The sequence below is a fragment of the Eschrichtius robustus genome, chromosome 10 (genome assembly GCF_028021215.1).
Source record: "Eschrichtius robustus isolate mEscRob2 chromosome 10, mEscRob2.pri, whole genome shotgun sequence".
Lineage (NCBI taxonomy): Eukaryota > Metazoa > Chordata > Mammalia > Artiodactyla > Eschrichtiidae > Eschrichtius > Eschrichtius robustus.
In genome coordinates this window covers 92,057,493-92,071,429 of record NC_090833.1, presented here as the reverse complement: position 1 = coordinate 92,071,429, position 13,937 = coordinate 92,057,493, and the positions used below count along the sequence as shown (strand labels likewise).

The 13,937-nt window shown below is 35.4% G+C and overlaps 1 protein-coding gene across 8 annotated transcripts in view; it reads left to right on the top strand.

Annotated features, from left to right (window-relative positions):
• The window catches only part of LOC137770222 (contactin-associated protein-like 3B), a 156,218-nt gene that overhangs the window by 35,246 nt on the left and 107,035 nt on the right, over positions 1 to 13,937 (top strand). For 3 of the 8 annotated variants that reach the window (XR_011075141.1, XR_011075146.1, XR_011075142.1), the window contains exon 4: positions 13,838 to 13,907. The exons of the other annotated variants lie outside the window; for them this stretch is intronic. The gene's annotated coding sequence lies outside the window, so the exon portion shown is untranslated. The remainder of the gene's footprint in view (positions 1 to 13,837; positions 13,908 to 13,937) is intronic. 8 annotated transcript variants of the gene reach the window in all.

The window sequence follows — 13,937 nt, the reverse complement described above, 5'->3', positions numbered from 1 at the left end:
GTTTTGATAAATGCCTTAAGAAACTTAAGGATACCAAAGTGATTTAGAGAATTTCAATAACCTTCCCAAAACATGTTCATACATGCTATCCTTATTCTAAATTGAGAAATGTGTAATGCAGTTGTATTATTTTGTGTGTTGATATTAATAATACATAGAGGTTTTTCTTTACTTTCTGATCATGAAACTCCACCTCTAGGGAATTCTGGCCTTTCCATGAAAACAAAATTCTCCATAAAAAGCTGTGGGGTGGGACCCTGGGATCCCACTCCAGCAGATGCCTTTATTTGATTTGATTACTTGTGTTGTTCTTCATCCCATTAGTTCCTTGCAATAAAAATTTCAAATGTTGCTTGTGAGACTGAAATGCCAATTAGTTGAATCAGATGAGAATCTGGGTCGATGATGATGAGTCCTTATACCCTTCCCACCTCCTAGGGTGTGAAATAGGCAGTTTTGCCACATGGTATTTCCATATAAACTCTATCAAAACATAAGCTTATAAGTAATGACAAAAACTGAGACAATGACTTACCTCTATAAAATATATTTTGAGATAGAAAGATATATGTGTAAGTCCAGCTGTAAATTCAGGCTCAGTCCTGAAAGATGATTATTATTCAGACCCTGAAAGAGTTTTTTGTTTTAATTTATTTTCTTGACGTATAGTTGACTTTACAATGTTGTGTTAATTTCTGCTATACAGCACAGTAATCCAGTTTTTATATATATATATATATATATATATATATATATATATATATATATATATGCGTATATATATATATATATATGCGTATATATATATATATACACACACATATATATATGCATTCTTTCTCATATTCTTTTCCATTACAGTTTATCACAGGATACTGAATATAGTTCCCTGTGCTATATGGTAGCACTTTGTTGTTTATCCATCCTATATATACTAGTTTGCATCTGCTAATCCCAAACTCCCAGTACTTCCCCCCACCCCCCCACATGGCAACCACAAGTCTGTTCTCTACAGACCTTGAAAGTGTTTTGAATATTTTGGATTAGATAAACAGGAAAACAAACATTCCATATTCTATCCAGAAGGATGAGAAAAAGGAATCAGGTAGATGTGTTCCAAATTTTGAAATTTTAACTTCAACTAAATATGAATGCATGTCCTGTGCTTCCCCTCAAACAGATTTACATTTAATTGAGAGTAGGAGGAAACATTCTGTTCGGAAAGAGACAGAGACTGTTTATGGGAATCGAGACGATTACTTCTGAGGGTGGGAACAGTAATAATAATAGTTGAATCTATAAAGATCCTGCTATGGCCAGGCATTGTACCAAGTCTTTCACATGCGTTAATTCATTTAGTCCTCACAGCACCTCTGTGAATCTGACATATTATTATCCCCATTTTACAGATGAGGAAACTGAAGCACAGACAGGTAAATGACTTGCCCAAGTTCCACAGCTTCTGTGAAAAGCTAATTTTCAACGTAAACATTTTAGTGCTATTTGATTTTTTAAACTATGTGCCTCTATTAATTTTGTGACTAAAATTTAAAAATTCCAATTGAATAGAGATTTTTTGCTTCCATTATATTTTTTTCTGGAAAAAATATTATTAAGTTTGCCCCCAAATACCACTGAATTATAAAGTTGCTTTTTACAGTTATACATCCAAAACTTAATGCAAAATTGAGATCTAAAGATAATAGGCAATATTTTATATTGGTGTTTGTAATATCAGGGCACAAACTTTTAGAAGTGACTTTGTTAGCCAGCCCTCCTGTAACTAAATCTATTTGGAAATCTCAGCCTATTATCTTAAGGTGTCTTTAAAATGAATTATCAGAGTGGCTGGGTACATCTGTACTTAAAACACTATTTGTCTAATTGCTTCTACTTAAGTAAACATTACATATTACTAGAGATTTCAAATTGATTTTAAATTAAATAAGATCTAGTAAAACAAAGAGCAACATAAAATGTTTTAACTTGCCCCTTGCTTTTGTTGTTTTGTTTTGTTTTTTTCTTCTTTTCAAAGAGTTTCTTACTGATTTCTTCAAAGGAAATCAGGAAACTCTACATGTTTAGATAAAGTTCTAGCTATGTCATAAGACCCAGGACTTCAGATGAAAAAGGTTTTATAGAGAATCCTCCTCCTCTTGAAATATTTATAATAATCCAGGACATACCTTCTGGTCAATCATATCATCTAGATAAATACTATTTTTAGTTTTTATTACTTATTCAGTACCTATGGAGTATTACATAATGCAGTGTAGTCCAATTTATATATGAAATACAAATTTAAATAACAGAATTTGGTGTATAGTGCACCTTTATTTCTTTTAAACATAGACATATTTTAAGAGGTGAGCTTTATCAACTTTACGTGGACATATCTTTTTGGAAGTGGAGTACTAAGTTTGAATAGAATAAAGGTTTACAAATGGATATTGGCTAATATATGCATTTATATATATACATATGTTATAAGAATAATTTTGTTTTATTCTCTAAAACATCACATACATGTTTTCACCCTGGGAATCATTCCTATGTAAGTCAGTGCCTTAAAATATATATGCTAATAAACAATATTCAATGTGCTACAAAAATAATTTAGTTAAATTTTTAAATGAACTTACCTTCTAGTTACCTCATTTCAATATTTATAGATTATAGGAATGAAGTACAGGAAACTGAATTTTACCTTATAGGGAACTTGCATTCAGGAGCGCCATCAATTTTAGCCTGCAATGATTGTGCAAATATGTCTAAGAAAAGAAGCATTCACTTAGATGCAGAAATTCTTCCATCTTACAGCCTACAGTGTTTAAGAAGTTGATCTATATATGCATATATAATAAGAAAGCTTTTAAAAATATGCCTTTGAAATTCAGTTGTTTATACAAATATTTTTAGGACAATAAGTTTGAAGAATATGACAAGAATTTAGAGCACCAAAGTGTTTTGTTTTTTTTTTAATTGCCAGGTGGTTAAACATCTTTGTCATAAAGCTACAGTAAAGGCACTCATGTGAAATGTACATGTGTGAGGTGTAAGAAGGGATCTCCTCTCTTGGTTACACTATTGCCAATAGCTATTTCAGTCTCGTGAATTCAAACATAATTGGTGGATGCTCCAAGCTTAGAGTCCAAAATCATCCACATGTTTTTGATTTAAATCTCCCAAGATCTTAGATAATACTAAAACAAGGGTGGGAAGATGTTATATGGAGAACAAATGGAGCACAAGTACAATGAAATGTGATTTTTCACTTGATGAAACAGAGGTGAATTAGAAACTATAGAAGAGAGTGTACAAAATACCCCAAATAACAGCGATCTAAAGTCCCTATTAAAAGCTAGCTTTTCATAGGATATTTTAAAAGAATCAAAAGAAATCATTTTTTTTGGTTTTAGTTCTTCAGCATTTTTTTTTTTTTTTTATTCCTCTGTATGTGTTGTGTCTTTTATTTTCTGGATATTTTAAAGATTTTCTCCTTATCTTTACTCATCAGTAATCTGAGTATGATGTGCCCAGGCTTGGTTTTCTTTGTATTGATATTTATCATGTTTGGGGTTTTCTTTTTTTTTTTTTAATTAATTAATTAATTTATTTATTTTTGGCTGTGTTGGGTCTTCGTTTCTGTGCGAGGGCTTACTCTAGTTTCGGCGAACCGGGGCCCCTCTTCATCGCGGTGCGCGGGCCTCTCATTATCGTGGCCTCTCTTGTTGCGGAGCACAGGCTCCAGACGCGCAGGCTCAGTAATTGTGGCTCACGGGCCTAGTTGCTCCGCGGCATGTGGGATCTTCCCAGACCAGGGCTCGAACCCATGTTCCCTGCATTAGCAGGCAGGATGTAAACCACTGTGCCACCAGGGAAGCCCCCGAGTTCTTCAGCTTTTTTATAAGATAGCCTCAATTTAAAATAATTACACTCATTAGTTTCACTCAGTAAGAGAATGCGATTCTGTGCAATCAGTTTGTCAGACATATATCACAAAATAAAACAACCGAATAAAATAATTGAGCATCCCTTCTCCAAACCGTCTTCCTCTCCGCTGCGCTCATGTTCCCTCTTTCTAACATCTAATTTCTATTCGTGGCAAGCCCTCCACCTCGGGTGACGCTTACTGTGTGAGTCCCCATAAACCAGACGTCCATCTGTTCTTTCTTTCTTTCGATTACTTCCGATGATAAAGCCACTCCTCTGTTACTGAGGTGGTGGCAACAATGGATATTTGTAGTGCGCTCCATCTTTTGTATGCCCTTCATTGAAGGCTGCTGAGTTGGTAGCTTCTCGAAGAAGGATGCACTCTTCGGCATTTGTATGTGTGTGTTTGGGGAAGAGGGTTTTGTAATCGTTTTCATTCAAAAATAAATGCTGACAGCTTCACTCCAAATTAATAGTGTATACTTTTCCATGTCATCAATATTGACATTTGGAAATCTTATTCATTAGTCCGTGATCTGGAAGGAAACTATTTTAATGGCTCTTGGCCCTTGCATCTGTGATTCTCTTGTCATTGAAATCTGTAAAAAATTGATATTAACTCTGAAATTTTATACTTTTAAACATTATTGACTTCCTGGGAAGAAGTCATATGTTAGAACCTTACAGCATACACTTGAGCTATAGAAAAACTATTAAGTGCTGTTTATTTAATTTAATAACACAGATCTAGGCCATTTAATTTTTTAGCCAGATTTATTAAGATATAATTCACATATGATTATAACTCATCCATTTAGAGTGTAAAATTCAGTCGTTTTTAGTATATTCACAGATATGTGCAGTGATCACGACGGTTAATTTTAAAACATTTTTGTCACCTCAAGAAGAAATCCCATACCTATCACCCTACTATCCCCACAAGCCTCCTAGCCCTAAGCAATCACTTACTGCATTTTTGTTAAATCTCTAAAACCTTCATGAATCAGCACTTTGCTACAAATCTACAACTCTCTCTGCCACTATTTCTTTAATTAGAAACTTTATTTTTTTGAGCAGTGTTAGGTTTACAGAAATATTAAGCAGATATAGAGATTCCATTTATTCTATTCTCCTGCCAACGCCCCATTCCCTTTTCCCCAATTATTAACATCTTGCATTAGTGGTACATTTTTACAATTGATGAACCAATACTGATATATTGTTGTTAATTAAGTTTTACATTAGAGTTCACTATTTGTGTTGTACGTTCTATAGGTTTGGATAAATGTATAATGACATGTATTGACCATTACAATCTCATACATAATAGTTTCACTGCCCTAAAAATTCTTGTAATCTACCTGTTCATCATTCCTTCTCTTGTCCCTAATTCCTGGCAACCCCTAATCTTTTTAGTGTCTCCATAATTTTGCCTCTTCCAGAGTGTTGTAGAGTTGGAAGATTTTCTTCCATGTTATCTTCCAGAAGTTTTATAGCTTTGTGTTTTATATTTAGGTCTGTGCTCTATTTTAACTTAATGTTCGTGAAAGGTGTAAGGTTTGTTTCTAAATTCACTTTTTTTTTTTTTTGCATGTGGATGTCTAGTTATTCCAACATTGTTTGTTGAAAAGACTATCTTTGTTCATCATATTGCCTCTGTTCTTTTGTCAAAATCAGTTGACTGTATTTGTCTTGGTCTGTTTCTGGGCTTTCTATTCAGTTCCATTGATCTATTTGTCTATTCTTTTGCCCATACCACACTGTCTTGATTACTGTTAACTTTAGAGTAAGTCTTGATTTTGGGTAATGTTAATCCTCCAACTTTGTTCTCTCCCTTCAATACTGTGTCAGCCATTCTGGGTTTTTATAAACTTTAGAATCAGTTTGTCAATATCCACAAGATCACTTGGGATTTTGATTGGGATTAATTAAATCTGTAGATCAAGTTGGGAAGAACTGACATCTTAACAATTTTGATCATCCTATACGTGACCATGTAGTATCTCTCCATTTGTTTAAATTATTTGATTTCTTTCCTCACAGGTTTGTAGTTTTTCCTCATATAGATATTACACATATTTTCTTAGACTTATACCTAAGTATTTCATTTTTGGGTGTTAATGTAAATGATATTGTGTTTTTAATTTCAAAACCCAGTTGTACATTGCTGGTGTACAGGGAAGCAATTAATTTGTATATGTGAAAAATGTATCCTGCAACCTTGCTATAATTGCTTATTAGATCTCAAAGTTTTTTGTTGATTCTGTGAGATTTCCTACATAGATGATCATGTCATCTACAAAAACAGTTTTATTTCTTCCTTTCCAATTTATATACTTTTAATTTCCTTTTTTTGTCTAATTATATTAGCTGTGAATTCTAGGACAATGTTGAAAAAATGTGTTGAGGCGATATCCTTGCCTTGTTCTTTTTTATTTATTTATTTATTTATTTTTGGCTGTGTTGGGTCTTCGTTTCTGTGAGGGCTTTCTCTAGTTGCGGCAAGCGGGGGCCACTCTTCATCACGGTGCGTGGGCCCCTCACTATCGTTGCCTCTCTTGTTGTGGAGCACAGGCTCCAGGCGCGCAGGCTCAGTAGTTGTGGCTCACGGGCCTAGCTGCTCCGCGGCATGTGGGATCTTCCCAGACCAGGTCTCGAACCCGTGTCCCCTGCATTAGCAGGAAGATTCTCAACCACTGCGCCACCAGGGAAGCCCCCTTGCCTTGTTCTTAATCTTAGTGAGAAAGCATCTAGTTTCTCACGAATAAATATATTAGCTGTAGGTGTTTTGTAAATTCTCATTATTAAGTTGCAATAGTTCCCTTCTATTTCTAGTTTACTGAACGTTTTTGTCATGAACGAATGCTGGATTTGTCAAATGCTTTTTCTGTATCTATTAATAGGACCATATAGTTTTTCTTCTTTAACCTGTTTATATGATGAATTACACTAGTTGGTTTTCTTATGTTGAACCAGCCTTGTATACCTGGAATAAATCCCACTTGCCCATGGTGTATAATTCTGTTCATACATAGTTGGATTTGATTGACTAATATTTTGTTCAGGATTTTTGCAACTATATTCATTTGTCTGAATTTTTCCTTTTTTTTTGTAATGCTTTGTATGCTTTTGGTGTTAGGATAATGCTGGTTTCATAGAATGAGTTAGAAAGTATTCATTCTAGTTCTATTTTTAGAGAATAAGCATACATTTTCCCTAAAACATTTGTTAAAATTCACCAGTGAACCAATCTGGCCCTAGTGCTTTCTTTTCAGCAGGTTATTAATTATAGTTTCAAATCCTTTAACAGATATAGGCCTATTGAGATTGTCTGTTTCTCTGTGTGTAATTTTGGTGCTGGAACAACTGGACAGCTACATGCAAAAAAAAAAAAAAGATAAAGAAGATGTGACACATATATACAATGGAATATTACTCAGCCATAAAAAGAAATGAAATGGAGGTATTTGTAATGATGTGGATGGAGTTAGAGTCTGTCATACAGAGTGAAGTAAGTCAGAAAGAGAAAAACAAATACAGTATGCTAACACATATGTACGGAATCTAAGGGAAAAAAAAAAAAAAAGGCCATGAAGAACCTAGTGGCAAGACGGGAATAAAGACACAGACCTACTAGAGAATGGACTTGAGGATATGGGGAGGGGGTGGGGTGAGATGTGACAGGGTGAGAGAGTGTCATGGACATATATACACTACCAAATGTAAAATAGATAGCTAGTAGGAAGCAGCCGCATAGCACAGGGAGATCAGCTCGGTGCTTTGTGACCACCTAGAGGGGTTGGATAGGGAGGGTGGGAGGGAGGGAGATGCAAGAGGGAAGAGATATGGGAACATATGTATATGTATAACTGATTCACTTTGTTATAAAGCAGAAACTAACACACCATTGTAAAGCAATTATACTTCAATAAAGATGTTTAAAAGATGTTTAAAAAAAAAATGAATCTAGACAAAGACCTTACACTTTTCATATACATTAAATGGATCTCAAAATGGATCATAGAACTCAATATAAAATGCAACAGGACTTCATTAAAATAAAATAATAATAAAATAAAATGTAATGCCCCCGGTAAGCCTTTTTAGATTCTTAAATCATGTGTTTCTCCCTAATTATGCCTTAATTTCACCTGGTTTATACCTCTGCAATATTTATAAAAGAAATCTTGCATGTTATATGTACATGCCTATCAACTCCATTGGACTGTGACCTCGTTGAGGGCTGGTAGGATGTGTCATTTATCTTTGGTGCCAGTTCAACATTTGTTCTGGTACAAAATAGTAAGTAGAACATATCCTTTGAATTGAACAATGCAGAGTTTTTGTTAATTTAAAATTCAGTTTCACAGGCCTACAATTACTAAATGGTATAGGGACACAAAACTCTTTATAACTAAAACATTCACGAGTACATTTATGAAATCAGTGTCCTCTCAGCTCTCCTTTGCTCATCATAGTGGAATTGATCCCCACCCACCAGGTCAGGTGTTTGATTAGTACTTTTTGATAGGGGAATGGTGCCAATAACCACTAATCAAAACAATTGCAATGAAGTTGATTGCAAGGGAAATAGTCCCATCAAAGGAGTATGATTAGACTTGGTAAAAGAGGGGCAAAGGGAAGGGAGAAGGAAAAGCAGAAGTGTACAAGCAATCTCCCCAAGTAAGGGGGAAGACCAAAAAGAAGGAAGAGTGGGGCAGTGGTGGAGGTTCTCCCCAGGGTTCTCTCCAGGCAGACAGCGGGAACAAGCAGGGCAGGGAGGTGGTGGTGAGTAAGGACACCTCAGTGTTGTAGGTGTAAGGACACCTACAGTATGGAGCTGCAGGCTTAAACTTTCCAGAATAAATCTCAGCTTTGGATAGGAGCCTGTTACCAGACCCACCCTCAAATCACTAGGCACTAACTATCCTATGGAAAAGGGCAGAGTCCAAAATTTTGATGAAAAATAATATATGAGCTTAAAACAAATATAAGCCTACATATTTTTAACAGAGAAACTTAACATATCTACTAGATATTGGGAAATCTGAGCTCTTATGAACCCAAATAAAAGCAGGGAAAAGATAGCAGAGATACTGTTTGAAAGTGACCGGTTTTTTGGTGTGTATGTCCATGCAGGTAGCCCTTACTTTGTGTGCCCATGGTTTGTTGACTGGTGCACATTGTGCTACTCACAATTGCTCCTTGTCAAAGTATCATTTTCATAAATTAAACTCATGACTCTCATGCAAATGTAAAATGAGTATATGGCACAGATTTAATGAACCCATTAATAAGAGAACTGGCATGATGGTAGTGCTGATTCAAAAGAACTAAATGGGGTAGAAGCTTTTATAGTAGCTGGAAGAATTCTTAAATAGGATTACTGATTTTAGATAAAAAATAGCTAATGTTCTGTAGGGAAAATCAGCTAACATTCTGAATTTTGGAAATTGTATTTTCCATCAGAAAGGAATCATTTGCATCCCTACTGAACAGACATTATTTGTATTGCTATCTGACAGAAATCAAGGTACCAATTAACATCAACCCCTTCAGAATTACACCATACCTTTATCAATAGTAAATAACAAGTTAAACAAAGATGCAAAGGTACATGCCTAGAGATTCAGATAATCCGCAGGCAGGCCTGATAATCAAACCCTAGCATAACTAAGAAAGAACAGGCAAAAGTCCCTTTAGTTTTTTTCAGGCTTTTGGATAATTTTCCTTAACACCATTTTACAAAGGTTTTTCTCTTCCGTATCTTACTGATGTCAAGGAGACTAGAATTACTGGGAAGGGTATTCTCAGATATATTATCAAGTTATCCCATTGTAAAAAATACCAAAAACCAAAAAACTAATCTTGAAGCTATCCACATGATTAAAGAAAAACTATACCATGTGGGGGACAATTTTGAGTGAGAGCAGAAACTGCTCTTAGAAAGCATAGTATTAGTGAGTTCTTACAGGCTCCCAGGTAGCTACATCATCAGAGAGAAGGAAGCACCAGAAGAGGTATTTTACCCATGTTTGGTCAATACGAGGGAGTGCAGAATTGCTTTTGACACAGTCTAGAGGCTGACATTGATACCATGCCAGAGACCCGTAAGCATGTTGTGCTTTCTCAAAGGTCTTCTCTGTGAGCTGAGCTGCCTTCGAACTTAGAACATGAATTGTATGGTTTTACCTTGAACAAGATTCTGGAAATAGTTTATAAAATAATATCTGCATATAGGCCTCACCTTGGAGAGAGCTCATTACATTCCTGGGCACTGCAGTGCTACCAGATATCGTGAGAAATAGAGGCAGGACAAGAATACCAAGGGAGGGCTGCTCAGCATAGATGACTGATGTGACCATTGTGATGATTTGACCAACTCCAAAGTTCATTCCCATGTCACCACTAAAACATTTTTTCCCCTTCATTGCTAATGTCTGAGAGGAAATTTCTTTCCTCTACCCTCTTAGGTTTATTCGTAGGGGCCTGCAAAGTAAACTGACAAACGACAGAATAATGGAAGAAAAAACATAAATTATTTTAATTAATATTTTCTGTGTGAAAGAGTCCAACAGGAAGGAAGTGAAACTCAAAGAAGTAGTTAGACTTGGGGGCTTATATTCCATTTTTAAGAAAGGAAAGGGGGTTTGGAGGAAAGTGAGTGGGAAATATATGGGGAAACTGATGGGAGAGAAGCGCTATTTTCATAAGGTTTGTTTATGTAGACTCACCTCAGTGCCCATTCTCCAGCTTTGGTGACAAGAGTCACTCTCTTCTTCCTGGTTCGGGAGAGGGGGCCCCGGTCTCAGGGAAAATTCATGCCCTGCTTTTAGGGAGAAAAGGGGAGGGAAGATTTCTTCCTGCATCTGCTGATTTTCAATTGCTTTCAGCTCAAAACCATATTTATTCCAAAGTGGCATTTTTTTTTTTTTAATTTATTTATTTTTGGCTGTGTTGGGTCTTCGTTTCTGTGCGAGGGCTTTCTCCAGCTGCGGCAAGTGGGGGCCACTCTTCATCGCAGTGCGCGGGCCTCTTATTATCGTGGCCTCTCTTGTTGCGGAGCACAGGCTCCAGACGCGCAGGCTCAGTAGTTGTGGCTCACGGGCCCAGTTGCTCCGCGGCATGTGGGATCTTCCCAGGCCCGGGCTCGAACCCGTGTTCCCTGCATTGACAGGCAGAGACTCAACCACTGCACCACCAGGGAAGCCCTCCCCAGAGATTTTTATTGTTCCTTTATAAACTTGCCCTCCCACCCCTCTTTGCTCTTCCCATCAACTGACCATTAGACATGATGCCATTAGACGTCAGGTTAATTTGCATATAGAATTTTATATAAATAGAGTCATACAGTATATATTGTTTTTTGCCTGGTTTCTTCCACTGCATAATTATCATGTAATTAATCCACATTCTTGCACTTATCTATAATGTATTTATTTTTATTATCGACTATTCTACTATATGGATTTACCACAATCTGTTTATCCTTTCACTTACTGATAAATATTTGTGTTGTTTCCAGGTTAGGCATTATAAATAAAACATTTGCTATCATTAATCTTTTTAATTTTAGCCATCTAATAGGTGTGTAGAAGAATACCATTGTGACTTTTGTTTGCATTTCCCTAATGACTATCATATAGAATAGCTTTTTATGTGCTAAATTGCGTTACATATATCTTTGGTAAAGTGTCTGTTCAAAATTTTTGGCCACTTTTTCAAAAGGTGGGTTTTTAAATTTGTATTATTATTTTAAAAAATTAAAGTATAATGACACACAACATTATATTAGTCTCAGGTGTACACATAATGATTCAAAATTTGTATATATTGCAAAATGATCATTGCAATAATTCTAGTTAACACCCCTCACCATACATAGTTACAAAATTGTTTTCACTTGTATTGACAACTTTTAAGATTTACACTCTTAGCAACTTTCAAATATGCTATACAGTATTATTAACTATAGTCTCAGTGCTGTAGTTTACATTCTAATGACTTATTTATTTTATAACTGCAAGTTTGTACCTTTTGATCCCCTTTACCTATTTCATGCATACCACCATCCCCCACCTCTGGCAACCACTGATTTGTTCTCTAAATCTATAACCTTGTTTTGTTTATTTGTTTGTTTCTGTTTTCCTTAGATTCCACATATAGGTAAGATCATATGGTATTTGTCTTTCTCTATCTGACATATTTTTCTTAGCATAATGCCCTCAAGGTCCATCCAGGTTATCTCAAATGTCAAGATTTCTTTCTTTTTTTATGACTGAATAATATTTCATTGTGTATATATACATTTTTTTTATATATTCATTCATCAGTGGACACTTTGTTTCCATATCTTGGCTATAGTAAATAATGCTGCAATGAACATGGGGGGGGGTGCATATATCTTTTCGAGTTATTGTTTTTATTTTCTTTGTCTAAAAACCCAGAAGTGGAATTGCTGGATCCCATGGGAGTTCCAGTTTTAATTTTTTGAGTAACCTCATACTGCTTTTCACAATGGCTATACCAATTTACTTTCCCACCAAGAGTGCAGAGGGGTTCCCTTTATTCCACATTCTTGCCAATGCTTATCTCTTATGTTTTTGGTGATAGCCATACTAACAGGTGTAAAGTGATATCTCCTTGTGGTTTTGATTCCCATTTCCCAGTAATTAGTGATATTGAGCATCTTTTATGTGCTACCTGTTGGCCATTTGAATACCTTCTTTGGAAAAATGTCTTTTCAGATTCTTTGTTCATTTTTTAATTGGATTATTTGACTTTTCTGCTATTCAGTTGCATGAGTTCCTTACATATTTTGGATATTAACTCCTAATCAAATGTGTGGTTCGCAAATATTTTTTCCCATTCCATAGGTTGCCTTTTCATTTTGTTTATTATTTCCTTTGGTGCTCAGAAGCTTTTAAATTTGATATAGACTCACTTGTTTGTTTTTTATTTTGTTGCTTGTGCTTTAGGTGTCATATCCAAAAAAATCATTGCCAAGATCCTTGTGAAGAAGGATTTTTTTATGTTTTCATCTGGGAGTTTTATGGAAGCCTGGTTTCAGGGCTTACATTCAAGTCCTTCATCTCTTTCGTGTTAATTTCTGTGTATGGCGGAAGACACTGGTCTTGTTTTATTCTTTTACGTGTGGTTGTCCAGTTTCCCCAGCACCATTTATTAAAAAGACTGTCCTTTCCCCGTTGTATATTCTTGGCTCCTTTGTTACAAATTAATTTACCATATACATGTGGGTTTATTCCTGGTCTCTCTATTTTGTTCCATTAATCAATGTATTTTTTTTTATACCAATATATAGCATAGTTTTGATTACTATAGCTTTGTAATATAATTTGAAATCAGGGAGCATGATGCCTCCAGCTTTGTTCTTCTATCTCAAGACTGGTTTGGCTATTTGGGGTCTTTTGTGATTCCATACAAATTTTAGAATTTTTTGTTCTATGTATGTGAAAAATACCATTGACATTTTGATGAGGATTGCACTGAACCTATAGATTGCTTTGAGTAGTATGGACATTTTAACAATATTAATTTTCCCAACCCATGAGCACAAAATATCTTTTTCTTTGTTTCCTCTTCAACTTCTTTCATTAATGTCATAGTTTTCAGTGTACAGGTCTTTCACCTCCTTGGTTAATAAAAGTGTGGGCATCCTTGTCTTGATCCTGATCTCAAAGGAAAATCTTTCAGCTTTCCACCATGGTGTATGATGTTACCTGTGGACTTGTTATATAAGCCCTTTATTATGTTGAGGTATAGTCCCTCTATACCCATTTTGTTGAGAGTTTTTCTTAAATGAATGTTGAATTTTGACAAGTGCTTTTTTTCTGCGTCTATTGAGATGGTCATATGATTTTTATCCTTCATTTTGTTAATGCAGTGTGTCACATTGATTGATTTGTGGATATTGAACAATCCTTGCATCCCTAGAATAAATCCCAGTTGCTCAGGTATGTGATTCTATTAATTACTGTAGAATC